Below are 25,198 nucleotides of genomic sequence, written 5' to 3' on the forward strand. Positions count from 1 at the left end.
AGCCGGGTGGGGGTGGGGGTGGGGGTGTGTGGGGGGCGGGGGTTGCCTTCGCCTTCAGTGGGAGCAGGATCGGGCCCGCCAGCTTTCCCCCTGCTGCTGCAGGCTTAACTCCCCCCAGCTCTTTCAGTGGAATGTCATATTTCAACCATGACTTCATGCAAGGCGGGGAAAACCAGCCCGCCGTGGCCCAGTTCCATCGCCAGCCGTTGGCTGCAGCCTGTAAACTTCTACCCACTGCTCTGCGACGGGGGCAACACAAGAGCTTGTGTTTTTCTCCCCCCGCCGGGCCCGTTTTCCTGGATACCGAATGATTTGGATAGAAAGTATTGTTTGCCTTTGTTCTGGGCTGCCGGATGGGTTTCAGCTTGAACCGAGAAAGGAAGGGGAACAAAGTTTAAGCCACCTTTAGTTGTTGTTTTTTTTTGAGAGAAATATCTCAATGGGCTTATGAAAGCCGCGGGGGAAGGGCTCATGAGTAAATAAAATCCAACCACACCCATTGCCTGAAGCTAAAGGCAAGAAAACCAGTCACTGTGTTTGCAGGATCAGGCCCTTTAACATTACAATTGCTATTGAGTTCTCTGAGTTACAACTGAGATAACCAAGCTCTGCTGTGTGAAAAATATGTCAAGCGTAACTCAGAGAACTTCATAATATTCTCATTTCTATCATGTTTTAAAAATATTTTTAAAAACTTTTTGGGTCAGACATTTAAAGGTGGCCTCTAATGCTGCATCTGCATTTTTGTGTCCACACCTGCAGATAAAAGTGGTTGGATTTAACCATGTAGCTATTTGATTGTGCTCTCAAAGCAAGTAGTTAAATGTCTTCTCTTTTGTGCCCACGGTTAATTGGAAGGACAAAATGAGAGGCTGTCTTGAAGGCTTTTAAAAAATATATGGGCCTTGATCCTGCAACTGAATGCATGCAAGTAGATCCCTGGGCCCTCCTGCAGCCCCACAGAAGGCAAAAGACTTCAGCTCAGGGGTCCACATACATGGACCCTGGAGCCTTACATGCATACTTAGCTTTATGCATGTGAACTCAGTGGGGCTGCTCTTGTGTGACAGTGTTTTCAGAATTGGGTCTTTGAGCTTTCTATGAATTTAATGTTTATGACAGGTGCTGGCTTGACAGCCCTGGAGGTCTTCTGTGTATCCCCAGGAGAGCCACAGACTGGAAAGTCACAGTGCAAACTTCTTCCCACTGAACCTCAAATATATCCCGAACCTGACCCGGACAGAATGCCTGTAGGGGGTGTCTCAGCTATACTGTGCAGTTGCAACTGACATTGTGCCCTCTCATTAAAGTTAGCAGAAATCACTTAGCTAAAATCCTGTAGCGGGCTTTGGAAATATGTACTGTTCTGATGTATATATTTTCAAACATAAGTGATCAAGGTAAACAACTTTGAAAGTCACCTATTTTGCATACAAATCTGTGATCTTCACAATAATTTTTAATATCAATTAAATGTCATATAATGTAGACACAATGTGGATAAAATGCAAACATTTGTTGATTTCACTGGGACATACTAAAATTTTCATTATAATGGATTTGGATAGTTTTGGTTTTAATTTTGTATTCGTATAGGATTTTGCAATAACCTAGTAAAATACTTTTACAAGAACCAATACACTCCTAACAGAAGCTTTTACACTGTTTAAAAGGACTCACACAGCCATGTTACGGAACGATTTTCTTACTGTTTTGTCCCTCATTCTAAATGTTTATACTAGTGTCAAAAGGCAGGAAGATATTAAATAAAAACTATTTAAAGTTAACTAAGGGCTAAATTTTGCTTATTTGGAGTTGTGTGCACATCATAGAATCATAGAAGAATCACAGAAGATTAGGGTTGGAAGAGATCTCAGGAGGTCATCTAGTCCAACCCCCTGCTCAAAGCAGGACCAACACCAACTAAATCATCCCAGCCAGGGCTTTGTCAAGCCAGGCCTTAAAAACTGCTAAGGATGGAGATTCCACCACCTCCCTAGGTAACCCATTCCAGTGCTTCACTACCTAATATCAAACCTAGACCTCCCCCACTGCAACTTGAGACCATTGCTCCTTGTTCTGTCATCTGCTACACCGAGCACAGCCAAACTCCATCCCCTGTGGAACTCCCCTTCAGGTAGTCGAAGGCTGCTATCAAATCCCCCCTCACTCCTCTTCTGCAGACTAAACAAGCTCAGTTCCCTCAGCGTCTCCTTATAAGTCATGTGCCTTAGCCCCCTGATCATTTTCATTGCTCTCCGCCGGACTCTCTCCAATTTGGCCACATCCTTTTTGTAGTGTGGAGCCCAAAACTGGATGCAATACCAGTGCCAAATATAGGGGAATAATCACTTCCCTCAGTCTGCTGGCAGTGCTCCTACTTATGCAGCCCAATATGCCATTAGCCTTCCTGGCAACAAGGGCACACTGCTGACTTGTATCCAGCTTCTCGTCCACTGTCACCCCTAGGTCCTTTTCCGCAGAACTGCTGCTTAGCCAGTCGGTCCCCAGCCTGTAGCAGTGCATGGGATTCTTCCGTCCGAAGTGCAGAACTCTGCACTTGTCCTTGTTGAACCTCTTCAGATTTCTTTTGGCCCAATCCTCTGATTTGTCTATGTCACTCTGGACCCTATCCCTACCCTCTAGCATATCTACCTCTCCCCTCAGCTTAGTGTCATCCACAAACTTGCAGAGGGTTCAATCTATCCCATCATCCAGATCGTTAATAAAGATGTTGAACAAAACCGACCCCTGGGGCACGCCACTTGATACGGGCTGCCAACTATACATTGAGCCGTTGATCACTATCCATTAAGCCCAACGATTTAGCCAGCTTTCTATCCACCTTATAGTCCATTCATCCAATCCATACTTTTTTAACTTGCTGGCAATACTGTGGAAGACCGTATCAAAAGCTTTGCTAAAGTCAAGATGTATCCCATCCACTGCTTTCCCTATATCCACAGAGTCAATTATCTCATCATAGAAGGCAATCAGGTTGGTCAGGCATGACTTGCCCTTGGTGAATCCATGCTGACTGTTCCTGATCACCTTCCCCTCCTCCAAGTGCTTCAAAATGGTTTCCTTGAGGACCTGCTCCATGATTTTTCCAGGAACTGAGGTGAGGCTGACCGTTCTGTAGTTCCCCAGGTTCTCCTCCTTCCCTTTTTTAAAGATGGGCACTATATTTTCCTTTTTCCAATCGTCTGGGACCTCCCCCGATTGCCACAAGTTTTCAAAAATAATGGTCAGTGGGTCTGCAATCACAGCCAATTCCCTCAGCACCCTCGGATGCATTAGATCTGGACCCATGGACTTGTGCATGTCCAGCTTTTCTAAACAGTCCTTAACCTGTTCTTTCACCACTGAGGGCTGCTCGCCTTCTCCCCATACTGTGTTGCCCAGGACAGTAGTGTGGGAACTCACCTTGTCTGTGAAGACTGAGGCAAAAAAAGCATTGAGTACTTCAGCTTTTTTCACATCATCTGTCACTAGGTTGCCTCGCCCATTCATTAAAGGTCCCACATTTTCCCTGACTTCCTTCTTGTTGCTAACATACCTGTAGAAACCCTTCTTGGTACCCTTCACATCCGTTGCTAGCTGCAACTCCAGTTGTGTTTTGGCCTTCCTGATTACACCCCTGCATGCTCGAGCAATATTTTTATACTCTTCCGTAGTCCTCTGACCAAGTTTCCACTTCTTGTAAGCTTCCTTTTTGAGTTTAAGCTCACCAGAGATTTCACTATTAAGCCAAGCTGGTCGCCTGCCATTTTTGCTATTCTTTCTGCACATCGGGATGGTTTGTTCCTGCACCCTCTACAAAGCTTCTTTAAAATACAGCCAGCTCTCTTGGACTCCTTTCCCCCTCATATTAGCCTCCCAGGGGATCCTGCCCATCAGTTCCCCTAAGGGAGTCAACGTCTCTAAATTAAAGGCTAAGGATGGGATTTTAAAAAGTGTGTTAGGGCACCCAACTTCTGTTAAAAGTAAATGGGAATTAGGCACCTAACTTACTTGAAAACCTTCCCCTAAATTCTCATATTTATTTACAAGACAATATCTAATTCAATTCTGTATGTTATAAGGGCTGGATAATTGACAGTGTGCTGCATTCTGATTTGTTATGTCAGATCTCTGGATGAGAATCTGATTCTGGGTAGGGTTTCCATATCTGTATTTCTGGCATATATTGGACCCAGTCCTGTTTCTACTGAGGTCTGTACTGAACCCATGGGCAAGACTTTAGGGCTCAATCCTGTGAGGTGCTGAGTGCTTTCTAGGAGCACCCTGTGCTGTGCACACTTTAACAGGAGCTTCAGCACCTTACAGGATCTGCCCTGTAGCCAGCATTTAACCATACTAGTTGCCATGTGATATCTGTATCTCACGGTGGTGCGTGCCTCTGACCTACACCTATTCCTGGCCATTTTGTTAGAGGACATGAAAGATTGTAATAATAGTGATTGAAAATGCAGGCTCCAAAACATACGTGGGCCTAAATCTCATTTACAGTAAGGGCTTATATTGCCCTTGAAGCCAATGTAAATATCTCCACTTTCCTGACTGCAATCACAGACTTCATAGAGGCCAGCAGCACTAGAATGTCCAGTGTACCTGAACCAACACAGATTGCCATGGTTTTTAGTCATGATTGAAGTGATTGGTGAGGTGTAGTGTGCCTCTTGATGAAGTGAAGGTCCTATCACCAACTGGGGTTTTGGCTATGGCATGTCTCTGTCTAGAAAACTAGAGTATGACTTGCTTTCACGTGGCTGGAGGGCGTGTTATGTCACAGACTTTCAAGGTTTGTATAAACGGTTCCCATTCAGTTTTGTTCAGTTACCCAAGGTGAAGTGAAAAAACTTAGTTACAGTGATGATTGTTTCTGTACAATATGAGTAACTTTTATTGAAATATTTATGGGCTACGTGAAGATTACTGCTCATGTTATGTCTTATCAGAATTTCCAAACAGCATATGGATAGGGGAACTTGGGGCTTGAAAAATGTACTAGACACTCACTAGCCAGAGGAGTAACCTCCTTGGCAGGGCAAACACAAAGTTGGAGCCTCTGCCAGTGGGGTCTAGGGGCAACAAACTCCTGAGAAGCCCAGCTCTTTTATCCTAACTTCAGAGAGTGGTCTGGGATTTGTATCAGGCTGCTGACCCTGGATCCTGTCTGGGGACTGCCACTTGTGTACCAGCCGCAGACTAGTAGGTGTCCCTCCAGTATCTAGAAGGGAGAAGGTGCTGTCTGTTTCCTTCTTTACGTGTCTCCTCCCTACTGATGGGAGGATAGTCTTATGTTTCACCCCTCCTCCAAGAGCCTCCTGGCTGCTAGATGTTGGGGGCTGCGTTCCCACTACTCTATCCCTCCTCAGAAACCTCTTGGCTACGGCCACGGGATCAGATTTCTACTATTCTGCTCCTCTGCATGGGCCTCTTTGTTGCTGCTACACAACTCATTGTTCCTCCTCTTTTCTTTTTGGATCATTCCTCTCCCAGCCAGAGGTGTGAAACTGAAATGCCCAAGGCCTGTGTCATTCTTGCCCACAGAGTGCTGAGTAGCGGAAGTGACACTAAATTTGAGTCCTGGTTATTTTCATAACTCCAATTTGCTCCTTGGCAAAGCTCGGAGCTGCAGCATAAGGTCCTTCTGAAGAGTCAGGAACACAACACGACATTAGTTCATGTTGGAAGGTTATTTTCACAAGCTAATGCGCTAGAAGCTTAATTGTTTTTTTGTTTTGTTTTGTTTTGTTTATAAAAAACAAACCCCTAAACTCTGGGGAAATAGTTGTGTTTAGGAGAAACACAAGGAGAAACACTTGTCAGGGAAAGCTTTCCACTCACCACTGGCAACTGGATTTTCCAAGCTCTGCATCTAATCAGGATGTTGATTGATGAATACACTGTCCCTGCATGGTAGACTTTTTGCATGGATCTCCAAGATAGCAGAAGAATGGGTGAGATCTCCGGTATAGGGCCTTACCAAATTCAGGGCTGTGAAAAACATGTCACAGACTGTGAAATCAGACTTCCCCCTTTGAAATCTAGCTATTGGAGGGCAGGGGCAGAGCTGGGGGTGCCCCAGTTGGGGGCTCCTGCTGTGCCCTGGGCTCCAGCCACTAGTCCCTGCCAGGCTAGGGCGGGATGGAACTTACTCTTCCCCTGCACAGCTGCTCTCGGTGGAAGATCAGACCCACCTCTGGGTACCACCCCCGGTTGCAAGAAGCTCTGTGGCTTCAGCAACCCCTGAGCTTCCTGCAGCCAGGGGAGGTTCTAGAGTTGCCAACTCTCCAGGATTGGCCTGGAGTCTCCAGGAATTAAAAATGAATATTTAATTACAAATTATGTCATGTGATGAAACCTCCAGGAATACCTCCAACCAATAATGGCAACCCTAGACGAGGTTCCCGGAAGCAGAGGTGGGTCTGATCTCCTGCATGCTGCTGGGAATGCCCCAGCTGGGGGTTCCTAGCTGCTAGTCCCAGCTGGACTGGAGAGGTTCATGGCCATTCGTGCGGCGGCGGGGGAGGAGGAGGAGGAGGAGCTCTGACCCACCTCTGGGTACTTTCCCTGGCTGCAGGAAGCTCCGTGACTGGGCAGCAGCCCTGGAGCTTCCTGCAGTGCAAAAGTGAGGGTGGCAATCCCGCCACCCCCCCCACGAGAGCTTTGCAACCCCCCTCATGACCTCCCTTTCGGTTGGGACCGCCCGTTACAACACCATGAAATTTCAGATGTAAACTCCTGAAAATGTGAGATTGACTAATTTTCAAATCCTATGGCCATGAAATTGACCAGAATGGACAGTGAATTTGGTAGGATTGTACTCATGTTCAGTGCAGTTCCCTATTGATTACACAGCTGCAGAGGTTTTGTTTGCATTGTCTGTTCTAGTCTGGAATATAAGTACCAGGTTATTGCATGTGTGAAATAGCCTAGTGATTAGTGGTGGTCAAAAATGTGAATTTATTTTCACAAGAAGATTCTTTTTTAAAATTTCTCTTCAGTTTCCTTGAAAAACTTTTTTTCATTGACAATTTTCTGATCAGTTCTACCATCAATACACTAGTTTTGTGGTGTCATGCACAAGCAGCCCTTGAATCAGCCTCAAGACCCAGCTGGGTCCAAAGTGCTTAAATTACTTAGAATTGGCCCCTTTATAGTATTAAGATACACCTATGTGTTGAAGGGGTTAGATCAAGGCACATTTTGCTTCCTGGGGCAGGGACTGTCCCTTGTATGTCTGGGCAGTGCCTAGCACATCATGGCTGCTATTGCAAACAAACAAATAAATAAGTAATTTTGCGACAGAACCCAAATGCAGCATGAACATTTTTCTGTTTCGGTTACTAAGGAGCTGTCATGTGAAATAGAAAGCAGTGCTTGTGGTTTTTATTTTAGAAAGTGAATTACTTTGGTTTAAACTTCTTTCTTACTATTTTCATGTGCTCATTTGAGAAGAGACATCAGGGTGTGTGAACGGAATGTTTTCTCAACAGTTGGAAAATGAAGGTCAAATATTGGATGTGTTTCAAGTTCTGAAACAATACCACCATCAGATTTCAAAGCTGCCTGTGTGTGTGTGTGTACGTGTTGGGAAAGCGGGGGAGGAGAGGTCACAAAAACTTTGCCTTGAAAGATTTCCAAGCATTGGGCCATATCCTTCTGTCCTTGGCGAAAAGCCCATTGAGCTCGTGCCATTTCTCCTAATGACCCGAGGTAAGGAGGAGGGGAGCCTGATCCTGCAAACACTTAGGCACAGGAGGAGCCCTTACTCGGGTCAAAATCATGGCTTGTCCTACCTACCCACACAGGGCTGGATGAGGGCTAGGGTTGCCAACAGTCCCTTGTTACAAGGGACAGCCCTTACTTTTTCATCTTCCTATAAGATCAGGAGTTGGTGAGAGCTGCAAAAAGCAGCAAGAAATACCCCTGGCGAAGGTAGGTGAGTGCTGCTTATTATTATTAATAATGATGATGATAATATTGGGAGAGAGGCAGGGGTGCTAAGAAAACAGTCTCTTAGTTTTGAAATACAATGTTGGCAACCCTAAAATTGTGGGGGGTTAGGGGGGAAGGGTAGCCTGCATTGTGGGTCGGAGCATGAGGTGGATGGGTGAAACAGTCTCTACAGGAGGGTGGAGAGTGGGCAGGTAGGAACAGTGAATGGGTGTAGCCTTGACTCTGTCCCAGCAACATACTAGCCAGTGCATCTGTGCTGGTGTGAGGGGGAAGTGATCTGTGCCTGGTAAGGGATGGTGGACCTGAGTTTATTTCCTGGGGCACAGGGGAAAGTGACTCTTTCTATGACTCTCTGAGTTACATTTCTGCTCCCGGGTCCAAAAGTTATACATTGCTACTTACTCGGGGCAGACTGTATTCTTACAGCCCTAGTGAGTACCCCTTTGAAGCCCTTGGGATCATGTCAGTGAGGGCTACTGTTATGTGTAAGGGTAAGCAGGAAAAGACGCTGAGGAAGAACTACAGGATATGGCCCAGTGAGTTTTGGAATCGTGTGAAAGACCCTTCTGTTTCAAGCACATGTAATTGAAATCTGGAGGAATGCCTCATTGTATATTGGAACTGATTTGGATGGTTCTCCTGATTTGACTGCGACTTGTTTGTAAACACTAGATTTATAATCATCACTGTATGACAGGCAAAGAATGAATGCTGGGCTTGTGATTTGGAGGAACAGAGCATATTTCCACTGCACAGTATGAACTATGGGATGTGAGTCATCTCTTACTATGGGAAACTTGCTTCAACCCATGCAGAATAGGTCAAATTCCTCCTGGGGTGTGTCTCTAGACTCTAGTAACTGCAGTAATAGGGACACATTAAACTGCAAGGAAACAGCTTGTCATAAATATAAAGGGAAGGGTAAACCCCTTTGAAATCCCTCCTGGCCAGGGGAAAGCTCCTCTCACCTGTAAAGGGTTAAGAAGCTAAAGGTAACCTCGCTGGCACCTGACCAAAATGACCAATGAGGAGACAAGATACTTTCAAAAGCTGGGAGGAGGGAGGGAAACAAAGGGTCTGTGTCTGTCTGTAGTCGTCTTGGCCGGGGATAGACCAGGAATGGAGTCTTAGAACTTTTAGTAAGTAATCTAGCTAGGTATGTGTTAGATTATGATTTCTTTAAATGGCTGAGAAAAGAATTGTGCTGAATAGAATAACTATTTCTGTCTGTGTATCTTTTTTGTAACTTAAGGTTTTGCCTAGAGGAGTTCTCTATGTTTTTGAATCTAATTACCCTGTAAGATATCTACCATCCTGATTTTACAGGGGGGATTTCTTTATTTCTATTTACTTCTATTTTTTATTAAAAGTCTTCTTGTAAAAAACTGAATGCTTTTTCATTGTTCTCAGATCCAAGGGTTTGGGTCTGTGGTCACCTATGCAAATTGGTGAGGCTTTTTACCAAACCTTGTCCAGGAAGTGGGGTGCAAGGTTTTGGGAAGTATTTTGGGGGGAAGGATGCGTCCAAACAGCTCTTCCCCAGTAACCAGTATTAGTTTGGTGGTGGTAGCGGCCAGTCCAAGGATAACGGGTGTAATATTTTGTACCTTGGGGAAGTTTTGACCTAAGCTGGTAAAGATAAGCTTAGGAGGTTTTTCATGCAGGTCCCCACATGCAGGTCCCCACATCTGTACCCTAGAGTTCAGAGTGGGGGAGGAACCTTGACATGATCCCACCGCTGCCACCATGTCAAGGTTCCTCCCCCACTCTGAACTCTAGGGTACAGATCATTTGGTCAGGTGCCAGCGAGGTTACCTTTAGCTTCTTAACCCTTTACAGGTGAGAGGAGCTTTCCCCTGGCCAGGAGGGATTTCAAAGGGGTTTACCCTTCTCTTTATATTTATGACACAGCTACATGTTTATTTACTTCAGTTCTCTTCAAAATATTTGATATTTTTTAAGCCTGTACATCACTTATAAAATATGTGTCTTGCCTTAAAATGCGCCTTTGAAGTCCAGGATCTTGCAGATATTACTATCCAGCTAGGTCCAAATGTGCCAAACTCCCATCACCCTCTGTAAGAGTCCTGCATTTGACTTGATGGCAGGATTGGAACCACCTGACTGATAAAGGACATTGTAAGAGTATACGACAGGAAGTATAATGTTGAAATCCAGGTTGAAGTATCAAGATCGCGTTGAATTCTATCCATCATACTGTAGTAATTTTGACTATTTTATTAAAAGGTTGTATTTACAAATAAGAAAAATGAGAGATTTACTGGAACTGTAGCAAACAGATCCTTAAATCTGTAGCTATAGCAAATACTCATTTATTTCATTCTCTCTAGGGGCTTAAGCTGGCAATTGTTCTTTCCCCAAGGCTGCAGGCTATACTTAGACCATGCACAATACTAAAACTAACTAATGCTTAGTAGGCCTTGCTGAGCAATTTTCAAGTTAAGGTGAAAAAATATGTAACATATAAAAAGACAATGATTTGAGAGATCAGATGAAACCCAGCAATGGCCGTGATGAAAAAAGAAAAGATGAAAGACTAAAAATAGACGCTAGTTATTTTAAAAGCTAATGGATTCCAGCTTCAATAGATTATTTATGGCATTTTAGCAAAATCTAATGATCATTGACCGTGTTGTTCAACTGACAAATGAATCAGAAAAGCCAGCCTCTCCTCTTTTTTTTTCTCTCTTTTATTTAAACTATCAGTAGATGGCAGGAGATACCACTAAATCCAATTGGAGATGTAAAGGAAGGCACATAACTTTCTTCCTGCTGAGCCTTCGTAATAAAATGTGGCTCACAGGGTACCAAGGCGTTCACACTGATGCCTGGGGAAAGTTATTTATGAATATGGATCTGAGTTAAACTCTTTCACTGTATCGTCTCCAGCTTAATCTGGAGAGGTTAAATTAAGCATTAAAATGATAGTCTAAAACTGGAGTGAATTTCTGCTCTGTCGAAGGTGCACCTAGAGATATGATTCATCACCCAAGTTGCAAAGATTAATTGGGCATTATAATTGTGTTAATGGATTCTCAGCACCATGTAAGTCTTTATTTCTAGAATAACAAACAGGAGCAACAGTGGTAACTGCGTGACTGTGGAGATCAGATATTGTCAAGTTTTCCCGTAAGATTGTACTAGCAAGAGCTACTCTTTAAACAGTACTCTGTTTTCTAATAATACTGCTTCATGGACCTGATCCAACACCCATTGAAGTCAGTGAAAATAATCCCATAGACTTTAGATCAGGACCCATAAAATGACATTTTGCAACCCCCATAGAAGACTTTTTGTATAACACTATATTTCATCTTTACCAATAAACCGTGCTGAATAGTGGAAGAATTTTTGCTAAAATTCAGATGCTCCATTCATAAGATACATGTAAATCGTTACCTACATTCTAGAAATAATAATAAATTTGGAGCCAAAGTAGCTGTTACCATTTTTTCTTCTGCAGAAAACAATGTTAGTAATGTTATCACACAATCCATGAGAATTAGTGACTTAAATACATCCAACACATTTGAGTGAGCAGTTTCAAGTGCCTGCATTTTCTGGAGGGTTACTGATAATATCCACACTTGCTGTTACTTTTCTGTTTCTCAGATGAAAACTTTCAAGATGTAGAGCTGTGAGACTGTGAGTAATCTGTGTGGTGAGTAAATGTACTTAAGAAAAAAAATCTCACCACGTCGGCCAAACGTTGAAACTTCTGGAAAATATGCTGAGACTGTAAAATATGCAGACTCAGATGGGAGTGGACATATTTTAAAAGAAGTGACAGAAATGATACAGTTCTGCCTTTGCCTGCTTTCTATGGCCATTAGAAGAATGCTGCGTAATGTCCAATTACTGACATCATAGATAGTGGATTTTTAAAATAGTGATCATTCTCTACCCTCCCTTCTCCTGGGTTCAAGATTCCTCCCTGAGTCTCACTTTTGACAGTCTTTCCACATAAATTATTTCTCTGGTCCCCTTAATTATCCCGGCTGTGGAGGAAAAGATATACTCGGACCCATCTATTAGCCCCAGCCTGGAATGCCTCTCTGGAGGTCAGAGTGCAGGGGATCCCCCTGGAGGGTCATGGAGTATGAACATTATAGTTTGTTGGGGAGACTTGGCTGGAATTCAACACTAATTATCCACTGTTCCCTTCCAGGCCACAACTGTTCTAGGTCTCTCTCTCTCTTTTTTTTTTTTACCCCATGTTTCTACTGACATATTCCCAACATTCATTTTGCATTTTTACCTTACAGCTACTTTGTGCTAATGGTTCCCTGATGGTGTCCGCTGTCAGGCCCAGACCCTTCTGCTTTGTGTCCTGTAGGGTTTGCTTATTTAAGGTGTCACAGTTCAGAGCAACTGCACCTATATTTCCCTCTGTGGGCCAGCCAGGGTACCAATCCTCAAGCTTCCAGCTCCCCAGCCACTGCCTTTCTGGGTGGAGACCAGTGTCTGTCCCCCTTCTGACCAGGGTATTTCCAGGCTGCACGGTTCCCTGCCTTCACTGTGTTATTCCCAGCTCAGACAGGTTGCCCAAGGACATCTGCTTGCTTTGCCCAAGGACATCTTCAGAGATGGTTAACAGGTGTAATTGCTCCAGTAATAAGGTACCATGCAGCACTGCAATTCCTAAGGTAAAAAGTACTACAGAGAAAACAATAATTGAACCTACACACATGCTATAAGCTTATCAGACATTGCCCCAACTCTAACATAGGTTCTAGCAGGTCAGTCGTTCAGCACCCCACCCCCCGGGTTTTCTTTGTGGACACAAATTCTTCACAGCCTCAGCTCAGATCTAGCACTCAGTCTTATGAGGTCTTAGTAGGCCCCGTCATTCCACCCGTACCCTCCATGGACCCAGAGGTCCTGTCCATGTGCTGGAACAGGGGGAAGGCCTTGGGCCAATTTAAAACCAGGCTATTTATCCAAAAATCCTGTCTTTGTCTGTTAGTCCCTGGAGAATCCCGTTTGAACTAGTATATGTGAACCTCTTCAGGGCAGTGCTTCAAAGGGTTGATAATGGAGGAAGTACATTAGCATCCCCTCTCCCCACCAGAGAAGGTACATACAATAACATGTAGACAATTGTATTTTTATTCAAAGTACCCCAAAGGTGTTAACTGTAATTCAGTAAGGTTTAACTTAATCCCGTGAAGTTCATTCAGGAGATAGACTGACAATTTCCAGCAATCACATAAGGTACAGCATATCCTAGCTTGTTTAATCCCTAACCCCATGGCTATATGCTGACTCTCATAAGCCAACTCTTGCCCATGCTCTTCCCCTTATGTAGATCTCTGTCACTGATCAATTTCACCCTCCTTTTCACAAACGCACCTAGTTTTATGCCATACCTTGTTACTTTTTTCTGTGCCCTGTTAGCATTCAGCTAAAGAATAACAATGGCACTTCTATTCCGTCTTTCATCTAAGGTGTTGAACTTGCTGTGAAACTCATTAACTCTTCACAGCACGTGTGTTGTTATTACACCCAGTTCACAGAGAGCAAAATTGAAGCCTAGAGGAATTCAGTGACTTGTGCAGGAGTTAAAATCTATTGAAACAGGAGGCAGAACTCCCACCTCACCTACGCAGGAGAGGTGCTTAGCTCCTGGTGCTCTTTCTTTAACCCCTGCCCTGGCAATGCCTGGGTTGGAGGTAGACTCCCAGGAACCCTGACTAGTCCTGTGCTGAAATCACTGGGCAGACTGACTGAGTTAGTACAAACAAAAAAAACCTGCTGCTATAATTCAAGGACTGTGTTAAGATCATGCCTGTTTTATTTTCTTGTTAAACAAGAAAAATGTTGGACTGGAAATCAATGAACCAACATGGATGTGCCAGAAATTAGGTGTAACAGATGTGTTACGGGGCATGGCTCCTCTCCTGCCTTCTTCCTGCAGAAACTGCATGGACTCCAGTGGTTGTGTCTTCACTGTATCCTTTTTATTTTAAGTTCCCATCACCATTTCCACAACAATCCCCATGCAACAAGCTATTTACTGCACCAACAGCACTTTTTGGCCCTTTCGCCAGGACCTGAGGGGAACTGAGGTCTTCCTCCCCTGAGGCCTCTGTGTAACAGAGCTCACCTAGTCCTGGTCCCCTCTTCCCCGCCCCTCCCTGCTATGGTACTTCCTTCCTGCTGCTTTATCAGCCTTGGGCTGACGTGGTAATGGGCTCCTTAGACCATCCATGCAGCCAGCCTGATTGTCCAATTACCCCCATCAGCATTCTCAAGGGGAACTAATTAACATCTGAGTGATCAGAGTGCAGGCACGCCTGTTCACACCTTGCACGCAAAATAATGGGGGGGGTGCAAAATAATGAGGGGATGGGCTATTCCACCTACCACTCCCTTTTGGGATCCTTAAAAATAACTGTCTTTGGGGGGAAAATTAGCAGAGGTAAAGTGAAGCATGACTATTGTTGACTGAAATAAAGGGAGGGAGTGACTTCCACCATCATGGCTGTGCCCCCACACCTTTTTCTGGATCCCGGGATTTACCATAACATCACTGGGCTTTTGTGGTCCTGATCCTGAGAAATGTCCTGAGCAGACTGAGCCAGAGAGCGGGACACAGATGACATTGCCACCTCTACTGGCTTACCTGAATCCCGAACCCCACGTGGGATGTGAGACTTTGTCCCCAGCTCCCAGCCCCACCCACTTGGTGTCCTTTGCCTTCCCCACCTTACTTTTTCTCTTTCCTATCCATCAGCTTTTTTTCCTCTTGTCTAATAAGAGTCTGACTTAGCTGGCCAAGGCTGTATAATTTGAAATATTTTTGGCATCTTGTGACCAGACAGAGGCATCTAAAAGCAATGCCCTAAACAGCCCGATGCTGGTATGAGTTTGCCAAGCCTTGGAGTGGCAGATAAAACTGCGTGCTCTATGTGTGGCTGCTCCATCAGTAAGGCTGCCAGTGAACGTCAGCGCCAGAGACAGAAGCTGCATTTTCTATCTTTGCTATTCTTTTGTTTCTCCTCTTGTGTACGTTTATCTTGTTTTGGCTTCTGGGCAATGGGACTGGACTTTAACAACAGCTCCAGCCCAAATTTTTCTCTTTTCCCCCAAAGGACCATTATTACCATTTAAGAGACTGTCAGACAAGGTATTTTTTCCTTCTAAAGACCCTACAGAGAAAGGGAACAACAGATGTCGTTAAAACAAAAGCTTTACTTAATACTTTATATTGCAAATGCTTTTACTGTTTCCCCCTCCTTTTGCTGAAGCTTAAATGCGAGGTTGAAAAGTTGAATGATGTGTTTGCTGTGGGACTAAGCGGGCTGAGGTCTCTGTATACCAAACCCTGAAGCTTGTTTAACACGGTTTAATGTGGGACAGTGACAGGGTTATGCTAACCCCTTTGACACTTTGGGCCCATTTATTCCAACAAAATCAATACTGAAGAGTCTAACTCTTTTATGCTGATTTGATTGCGTAGTGGTAAGGCCAACCAGAATGTGGCCCATTGTTTTAAAAAATAACGTCCTTGATCCTCTCTCTTCCATTTCTTAAAGGCTACATATATTGTGCCTGGGTACTTGTGAACCTGCCACAGATCTGAGAAAAGTCCTTGGGCTTTTAAAAACCTCTAGCCTGATTTATACCCTGTGAAATCGAATTGAAGTCCCACTGTAGCCAGTGTAAGACTAAAAACTATCATCTCCTCTGCTGACCACCAGCATGGTAAAACGCCTGGGAGGGCACAAAGGAAAGGAAGTCTCAGTGAGGAATGAGTTGCAAGGCCTACCCACAGGCTTGGAGAATCCGTATAGATATGTGCAGATCCCAGGATCATCCATTCAGGGGCTTTCTGCTTCTGTGCCAGCTTGGGGGCTGCTGACCCTTCCACTCTCTGGTAATGCGGATCCTTTGGCACCATGGAGGAAGTTCCAGGAGAAAGGTAATACAGACCCGGGTTTATAGCAGTGATAAATATGCACCCTTGATCTCTCCCCAGAGACAGAAAACAGTACTTCCTCCAGCTTCCAACTATCCAGGAGCAGAAATCCAGTTGGTGATTTCCTTTGGCAGCACATTGCACCATTAACTTAAGCCATCACCTGGCTGCACTGGCTGATATTTGAGGAAGATATTTTGTATGTCGTTATTCTTTTAGTTTTATTTAGTAATTTTGTTGTATTTTTTTTACTAAGTGGCATAACAGGTTTTTTAACCAGTGAGAAATTTTGCTTTAGAAAACATTTTTTATATATATTTTAAAATCATTAAACATGTTTAATTTATCAGGATCACTGCAATGCAAGTCAAGGGCTGTTTTCATGTGAAATCAATGTGTGCGAATTATATGGACAGAAATGTACAGTTACTCATTGGTCACATGATGCTCAGGATAATAAATGTTTTATGCCAGAGCATTAGTGATAATTTATTAGGCAGGGAGTAATAGGTAAACTGATATTATGTGGAAGGAAAAGAGGGAGTGTTAAGTGGGGAAAGAAGAGCTGTAGTGACTATGGGCTTCACCTTATTTTCATTGCAGTTAATGATAAAACTCCTAGGATATGTCTCCACTGCATGTAAACCCATGCTTGAGCCCAGCCTCAGGGCTAACCTCCCCCCTTGGCGTCTACACTGCAAATGCACAAACCCAGGGTCCCAGGACCCTGCAGGGCTAGAGGGTCTGAGCTCAAATCGAGGTGGGACTCAGGGTCTGAGTCCTATTGCTTTGCAGCGAAGCCACAGCCCTGCTTGACTCTGGTCCTGGAAGTCATCTGGTAGTATCCCACAATTCCTTGGGACAGCTTCTTTAGTCCTCTCTATTGCAACAACCTGCAATCCACTCTATTGAAAATGGAAGCCCCCCCACCCTGGTTTGCAAACAGGAGCAGCTCAGTGTTAACGCATTCTGTTCTGATCACCGATCTGAAAGAACAGATCTGAAAGCACAGTCTGAGAGCCTCCTGGGTTCGCAATGGAGAGCGAAGTGAGCTGCTTCCTGGTAATGTGCAGGGCGGGCAGTAAAGTTTTCTCACAGTGCATCACGGTCCAGGATGGGCAGGGATAGGCGGTCAATGGACTCTGGGCTATGGTTGTTTTGACTTGAGTGGCGCACTGCAATGTGGATGTCTGAGCCCTAGGTTTGAGCACAGGTCAGAAAATTCTTAATCTAGGGTCAAAATACAATGTATACACTCAAGCCCAGTGCTCCCTAACACAGGTCAGCTGACTCTGGGCTTACATTGAAGTTTAGACGTACTCCTATTGACTTCAATGGTGCAGGTTCAGGGCCGATCTGAAGCCATCTAACTGTAGGACAATTCATGAAAGTTGAGGCAGGGATGTATATGGGGGACAGGGGCAAATAGCTCCCAATAGAGAAGGGAGAATACCATGACGATGGCTAATGTCCCCTTCAATGTGAGCCTGGGAGATCTATGCATGAGTGTTCTTTCCAAGTGTAGATCTGGAGAAGAGATTTTGCCCAGAGAAATGCGGTAATCATGGCTAGAACTGTTTGTTAAAACTTCAGGTAGAAGAATAAGAAATAGCCTAAAATTATTATAACAATTATTATTTATTTGTAATGCGGTAGCATGTAGAAGCGCCAGTCATCGACCAGAACCCCATTGGGGTTGGTGCTGTACAAACACGGTACAGTCCCTGCCCCCAAGAGATTATGTGATGCATGGTTTTTATGCAGCCCCAATTATAAATAATTAGAAAACTTCCTAACAATTCAGGTCTTGGTCATGAGTTAAGTCAGCCAGTAACTGTTCTGAATTTTAAAAAAATTGAAGAGACCTATATCAATTAAAGTCCCTTGCCTTCCTCCCTGTCCTGGTCTGGCCCTTAGACTAGAATATTTGCTGCTGTACTGCTCAGGGGGTCACCAACAATGCTCCGTGTGGAGAGCTTACACATCACCTACTCATGCTTTGAGAAACACCACAGTTACAAAATAGAAAGGTGTTGAGTTTTTTTTCTTCACACTACGTCAGAATCTAATTTGGTTTGTCCCAATTTGAAGGAGGCATTAAGTAGGGTACGAAAAATAGCTTGAAGTTAATGTGTCAGGCCCACATGCTGCCTTTGATTTTTACAAATTTGAATTCATTCTGGGCCATGCTCACTGGCACCATCCACTGTTTGCTGCTCAGCTGGTACAGAGCAGCTGCAAAAATAGGATTAGCTGGCTAGTTAAATGGGTATACAATAGTGTGGCATTGCCAGAATGGCACAAAGCAGGCAGATTGTATTGGTGAGTCTGGCCTACTGTTGGTCTCCAGGAATAACTTTCTTTCCCATGATTTGTGAGTCTGAAGTTATTTCTGAACTCTGTGAATTCTGCCCCCCATATGATTGCTTATTAGATGTTGTAACATTGTTTGTTATTACAGGTAGAAAGGGATTTTACGTCAACTCAGTGAGGCAAATTCTGGATCACTGCAGAAATGGCCTTCAAATGGGTGCATTTTAAGTTTGTGACTGACACAGTGTGCACAGATTCTCACATGGAGAGTGCCCTCAGGCAGACATCCCCAGCAGATTGATTCTGCTCGAAACAGCAATAAGCTGTGTGAGGGGAGGTGTATAATTGCCATTATCAAGACAGGCAAAGCATATGTGTGCAGATCACACCCGTGGCCTCTCCCCAGAAGTTTTCTCTGTGATGAGGGGCCTGAGAAGTGGCCTCTCAACAGAGTCAGGATAGTAAACTGCTGTGTTTCCATCGTGGCTGCAGATTTTCTGGCATGTGCTGAGACACATCACAGCCAGAATTGGGCCCCAAACCTTATGGAAAACGGAGCGTCTAGCCTGAAAAACACAACTTCTTCTGAAACAGTGTAAATAATCCAACATTGGGTACCATCATGTTTTAAATGCTGTTAAGAAACAGTGTCTTCATTTGATTGTATTCCTCTATCCCCACCCTTTGGATGTCACTTGCTTTTAAAAAGTGTAAGTATTTGTGGCGGGGTCTGTGTCTTTGTGTTTGTACAGTGATTAGCACAATTGGGACCCAATCCTCGCCATGGGTACTGGGTGCTACTGCAATGTAAGTATTAAATAATAATACTAATAACGATGTTGCGTGGGCTTTTCAAAAGAACTCACCATTGCCCTATTTCCTTTCCCCTTGAAGTCAGTGGGAGTTTTACCCTTACCTCCACTCGGAGCAGAGTACCTATATTTGGAGAATGGGAGGCAAATGCGCTGCAGGGTTCTTCAGGAAACTGTTGTCCTTGCTGGTTCCATTTGGGTGAATGCACCATTTGGGGTGCAATGACAGTTTTAGGTGCCAGTGGATTAGATGGCTGTAGATCTCAGCACGTCACATGAGATCCAGTAAATAAAACCTCCCTTGAATCATAAATATTAATAATTAAATTTTTAAAAGTTAATATCCGCGGCAGGATGGAACATAGGCAAAATGCCCTGGAGGTGAGTCAGAGCTCATTTAAAAGGTTGATAAGGTTCTGTCAGTTCATGCTTACTGGGGAAGGCACCGGACTGTAGCGCACAAGGACTAATAGGTCAATAGGTGCTGGTCAGGCTAAGTCCCAGCTGCAGGTATCTGCCACACTGTAGTGTTTGGGCCTGAATCGCCACTCCCTTCCACCAGCAGTAGTGCCCTGGAATTCAAATGAGTTACTCTGGTGTATAGCGGGTGCAGTGGCGTGGAATTAGGCTAGCTGGGTGCTATAGTGGGCTGGCTACTGAAATGCTGAGTGCAGTACCATTCTGCTGCCAGCGGGGGATTTCTGGTGGGCGAAGCTTCTCCAGCTGCTGGAGGCTCGAGGGCACTGCTCCTCCACTGCAGACAACAGAGGGAGCAGTCACTCAACAGGGATTCCCAGCCTGTGCGGAGTTAATCCAGGTCAGCCTCACAACCACAGGCTATAGGGCTCCTTGGACTGCCCTTGTACTCCCTGCTCCTTTGCACCTGCTTCTCCTGTTCCAGCGAGAGATAGGGTGGGTTTCTGTGCTGCAGGTATGTCTGGGAATGGGAAGGTCAGGCTTTTTAGTGGGGTGCAGAGGGGCTCAGTCTGAGCCTGGGAGGAGGGCTTCTGTGTGGGCAGGTTGGGGTTCAGCTGGAAGAGAGAAGCCCCCTGAGTCTGAAGATGGATTGTTCTGTGGGGGTGGATCTTAGGGGGATCAAGTGGGAGCAGAAGGGTTTTGAGCAGGGACAGCCGACAGAGGAGGGGGTTCTGTGCTGTGGAAACTGAGCAGTTTGTAGGTTCTGAGCTTTTGAGAGAAAAGGGGGCCGTGCTACTCGGCTGGGAGTGGGAGTTTCTGAGCTGAGGGGTTCAGCATCTAGTGGTGTTGGGAAGGACCCTTGAAAGATTGGATGGGAAGGAGACTCTGAGGAGGAGGTTGGGTTGGAAAGAGGGGGAGGAGGAACTTGAGGAGATCTGAGCTAGAAGGGGTGGGCTGACAGGACTGGAGAGTGGGCGAAAGAGGATGTGTGTGTGCATGCAAATAGGATGGATTTAAATGAGGATGTCACTCTGCGTGGGGAGATATAGGAGAGGGAGATTGGGGGAGAGGGGCAAGGGGTACTTTGGTATATGAAGCTCTACCCTACCCCTACATTTGGTCACTAGTTGCCACTAGGTCAGATCCAATATTTTTCACAGATCTCTTGGTTTCGAACCGGCCCAGGAAAACCACAACAGCGACATGTATCTTACTCTGCATCCTGCCCTAGAACAATGTGTATCTGGTGCAAAATCCAGGCTGGCTCCTGGAATCCCCGTTGGCCAGCTCCAGCTCCTTGCAGTCTTTGATGGAGGCTGGTAAAATGGAGCTTAGTGCATGTGCATAAATGTTGAGGGGGTTATTAATAATAACACGGACAAATCATCAGGCATGGGTGTGAGCCCAAACACTCGCAAACTCTGGGTGTGCCAACATGTGCAGCTTTGGTCTATTTTTATGAATAGTCATAATTATTAATAATATTTGACTCCTCTGTGGTGCCTTATAGCCAAGGCTTTCATTGAGTTTTACGGCTGTTCATTCATGAAGCCTCCCTGCCCCCCTTGCTGTCAGTACACTCAGTTTAGAGACGAGGCACAGAGCGGTAGCATGAATTGCACTGAGAAGTCAAGTGTCACCCAGAGGATGAAATCCTTGCCCCAGTGAAATGGCTGACAAAACTTCCACTGACTTCAGTGTAGCCTGGGTTTTACCCGGAGAGTCTGTGGTGGAGTCAGAAACAGAAGCCAGTGCTCCCCATCCTGTGTGCGAAGCGCTGGGCCTCCCTCTCAAAGAGATATTTCAGACTAGAAGTTCACAGCAAAGTCGTAACAGAACACCTAACCTGTGTAAACAGACAAAAACCTCAGCTGAAGGGACCGGCTGCAGCAAAAATGGACCCCGTTTAAGGGCTGGATTAAGACGATCTGGGGCCCTTGGCACACCATGACACTGGTTCCCCCCATAGCGCTGCCCCTGGAGCATTGCCACCAACTTGGTGTGGCAGGTGGTTTCTATCCCTGAGAGGCAGGGGCAGTGCCCCTTTCTGTCCTCAGGAAGGGCAGTTGGTCTTCTACTCCCCTCAGGAGCAGCAGAGGTGGCAGCATGGGTCCTTTCTCCCCACCTCAGTACTTAGCTCAGATGCTTGGGTGAGGCCTGCTGCACTCTTCTCCTCCTGCCCTACAGACAGTCCTCTAGTATTGTCAGGGCCCCCACTATTCCTGGCTGTGATTAACACTAATGTGATTAGTATTTGGGCCTCCCAGATAGAATATTTAGCAGCTTGGACAAAAGCAAGTTCAGGGCACCAGTGGACACAAACTGAGAGACCTGGGTGCATTCACAACTCTCAGAGCTATCGCTTCAGGCTCTTTGCAGACTCAGGCAGCGGGGGTCCTAAGTGTGAGCCTATAGTGCCTGTGCCATAATGCAGTTGTGGTCTGAGTTGGATGCAGTGGTTGTAAAGCTGTGTCCTTTATTGGCTGACAATTACAAATCGAGACTGTCAGCATGGTTGCCACTTGTCTATCAACCAGATTTCTCATTGTGTAAGATTTGGGAAACTGATAATCTAGAAATGTCATAGGACTAAGTTAAACTTTCTACAGCTGCTATATATTCTGATGCACTAAAACTGGTCCCGTATTCAGGTTGTAAATCTGTATTAATGCTGTTGTACTGGGGGTTGGGTAATCACATTGAAGCTCCCGGGCATGACAGCTTTCTTCTGTGCAAGTTAAATGAGGGAACATTTAAGTGCTCCCTTATTTAGTGATAGCTGAAACAATGGAAAACCATTGCCCAAGGATTAGGCCACATGCTAGCCTGGGCTGTGGCTGGGCTATGCAGTCCAAGGGGTTCCCTGGAGGTCTGATAACAAATGCAGTAATAGGGAATTGATTGGATTGCAGATGTGTGTTTGGGTGTGTGAGACGAACAGCAGAAACGCTGGAGAAGCACACAGAGAGGGCAGCAAGGAAGTCATGACACAGCCAGAAATGCACTTGTAGAGTGATTTTAAGAATAGCGGAGAGAGAAAACTGGTGGGAAAAGCACTGGCTGGAAAGAGGCTTGGGACTGTGTGCAAAAAGACTGACTCCTGGTGTTTGATTCTTACTGTGTTCAGGGAGACAGGACTTTGTACATTCTTTGTAGATAAACAGGGTTGCATCAAAGAAATATCTGACTCCATTATCAACTCCTCCTACTAGAGGCAACAATCCACACGACCCCAAATTTGGCCAGCTGTTCAGGTCCAAAAGAAGTAACAAAACCCTAGCAATATTTTAAAAGCTAAACCTGTAATGTCACTACTAAATGAAAATTGAAAACTTGGGAATTAAAAAAAAAAAAAGATGGGAGGTCTGACAGGAACTGTGTGACCCTAAAAGAACATCAAGCTACAATTCTACTCTGGTGAGAATGGTATCCAGTAGAAATTAATATTAAAAGAAGAAATACTTCCTCTTTATCAGTCAGCCTAAATCCTATTTTGCACAGGAGACTTCCTTTTGGTGTGTTCTGAACAGCAATAATTCTGTGAAGAGTTGTAGCCAAATAAAAAATAAGCCACATACATGCCAGGCATTACCAGTGTATTGTCCTCACACATTTGAAGAGCACAATAATAAAACTCATTTTTCATTTAAAAATGAATGAAATTTCCATGAGAGAGAGAAAAAGTATTTTCCTTTGATTAAATAAAAAAGGCCTCCCAGATAGAATATTTAGCAGCTTGGACAAAGGCAAGTTCAGGGCACCAGTGGATACAAATTGAACAACATATGGCTAGTCAGACATCACTTGCCAATTATTATATTCATCCAGCAAGTATTCAGAGAAGTAGTATTCAGGTAGTTAGGTAAGCAAACCCATTAAATATTAGTATAGTATAATCCTAGTCATGGCACTTCATGGGAACCCTAACTTCTCTTTTGGAATGGAGACCCTGGTCTGGGATTGAGCTGCAGTGAATTCAGTGCAATTGCATGCCTGTGCCCAGAGGAAGCCAATTATTTTTTGTGTAAGGCTGCAGAGGTTCCCTAGAGTTGGGCAAAGGGTTTTCTGACCAGAAAAAAGCCTGTTTGAAATAAAATGAAAATGTGTACCAACAATTTTCAATTCCTTCAAACCATTCCAATTTTGTTGAGGAAAGCAAAGTTTTCACTTAGTTTTGAATAGAAGCATTTGTTTAATTTTTCTATTCAAAACCTAAAACATTTTTGTGTTTTGTTTTTTTTAGGTGCTCCTGAAAAAGTGTGTGTGTGTAGGAGGGAGAGAAATGGAGAACCATTCCCCCCCTACAAAGAGTTCTCTATACCAAAAATGGTTTGGATTTTGAAACGGAAACAAAACTTTTTGATCTGAAATTAAATGAAAATTAGAAACTTCTGTGGAAACTGTTGAATCCAACAAAACCTTTAATTTTTTTGGGGGGGGGGGAAGGGGGAGTGAATGTTTTTTAAGGAAAATAGCTTTTTTTTCAGACCGGTTCTAACTGGGATTCATATCTGGAGTGAGCAAGGAAGGTGATCTACCATGACAGACAACTTTTGCAGAATGCTGCCGTAGTATCATTTGGGATGCTACTTGATTTGAAGTCTATTTGAACAGACAGAAGTTTTTTTTACTATAATCCAGGGAAATTATTTTCTTTAAGAGTGGTATGCTAAGGAAACTGTCCTGGTTTCATACATTCCCTAAGATTGTCAGTACTAATTAAAAGGCTAAACAAAGGGATTCATCTTATCTTGTTACCAAATTTAGAAGAAAAGAAGAGAGGATTTAACCAATGCAAATAAAATATTAACTGCAAAGAAGAGAGAGAAAATGTAAGATATGCATTTTCATTAGGTAATCGGGGAAGACTCTGGCCTCTTTCAATCTGCATATTCTGCAAATATCTTACTGTTTATTTCTCTTATATCCTTTATATAGAATAAGATATAATGGATACTGGATCTGGATACTGGCTTTCCTTCAGTCTCTGAGGCACCTGTCATGTTGTGTGATGCCACTTTACATTTGTTAAAATAACATTGCAAGACATAACATAATGCAATGCAAAATGAAGCGTTATAAATGTGACATGGCATGTCTAAAACAATTCTTGCTTTTAGTGGATCAGTTATCCTTTAAAAGCTGGTATTTAGGATTGTCCTTAGATAATTCAATAGCTCCACATCTCTTGTAGAAGTGATGTCAATCTGAGTTACCATTTCTGCTTAACAGAGACGATGGGAGAAGATGGCATGAAAAGGGATGAAAGGAAAACAGATTCTGAATACATATCCTGGAGGACTTTTTCAAGCAAGTGATCAAGGAAAGTTTTTGGGGCCAAGCTTTGCAGCCCTGTAAGAAACAGTAACCATCAGAGAACAGCTGGGCTCTGAGATACAGTTTTTGCTGTACTCCTTCTTGCTTTTTAGTTTTCCTTGACTGTTTAACCCACCATCACTGTGAGTACACTGACATCATGGAAGAAAAATGTGTTTTGATTCTGCCTGAGAGGGAAGGAAAGTGGGTATAGAGCACAAATTGTTGCTGAAATTGGGAGAATGCAGCTTGGAATTTCTGTGAACCCAAAGCCCACGACCTTCTCCCTTTTGTTTTCCAGATTAAAAACAAACAAACACCAAAACAAACTGGACTGAAGAGAGTTCCTCCTTGGAATCAGGAGCCTAAAAAGCCATGAATTTCACAGGTACATAAGGTTGTCTTTGGTGAGAAGCAGAGAGCATAGAAG

The 25,198-nt window shown here is 44.2% G+C and overlaps 1 long non-coding RNA gene across 3 annotated transcripts in view; it reads left to right on the top strand.

Annotated features, from left to right (window-relative positions):
* The first annotated feature begins 7,738 nt into the window (after positions 1-7,738).
* Positions 7,739-25,198, top strand: part of LOC311528507 — a 30,993-nt gene continuing 13,533 nt past the window's right edge. Inside the window, exons 1-3 of one of the 3 annotated variants that reach the window (XR_014713617.1) lie at positions 7,739-7,951; positions 24,685-24,911; positions 25,070-25,156. This is a non-coding gene — a long non-coding RNA (uncharacterized lncRNA). Of the gene's footprint in view, positions 7,952-11,602; positions 11,651-24,684; positions 24,912-25,069; positions 25,157-25,198 lie in introns of those variants that run through there. The other 2 variants (XR_014713618.1, XR_014713619.1) reach the window with 2 other exon arrangements.

Source organism: Lepidochelys olivacea, assembly GCF_965140295.1.
Source record: "Lepidochelys olivacea isolate rLepOli2 genome assembly, chromosome: 11".
In the NCBI taxonomy this organism is placed as follows: Eukaryota; Metazoa; Chordata; order Testudines; family Cheloniidae; genus Lepidochelys; species Lepidochelys olivacea.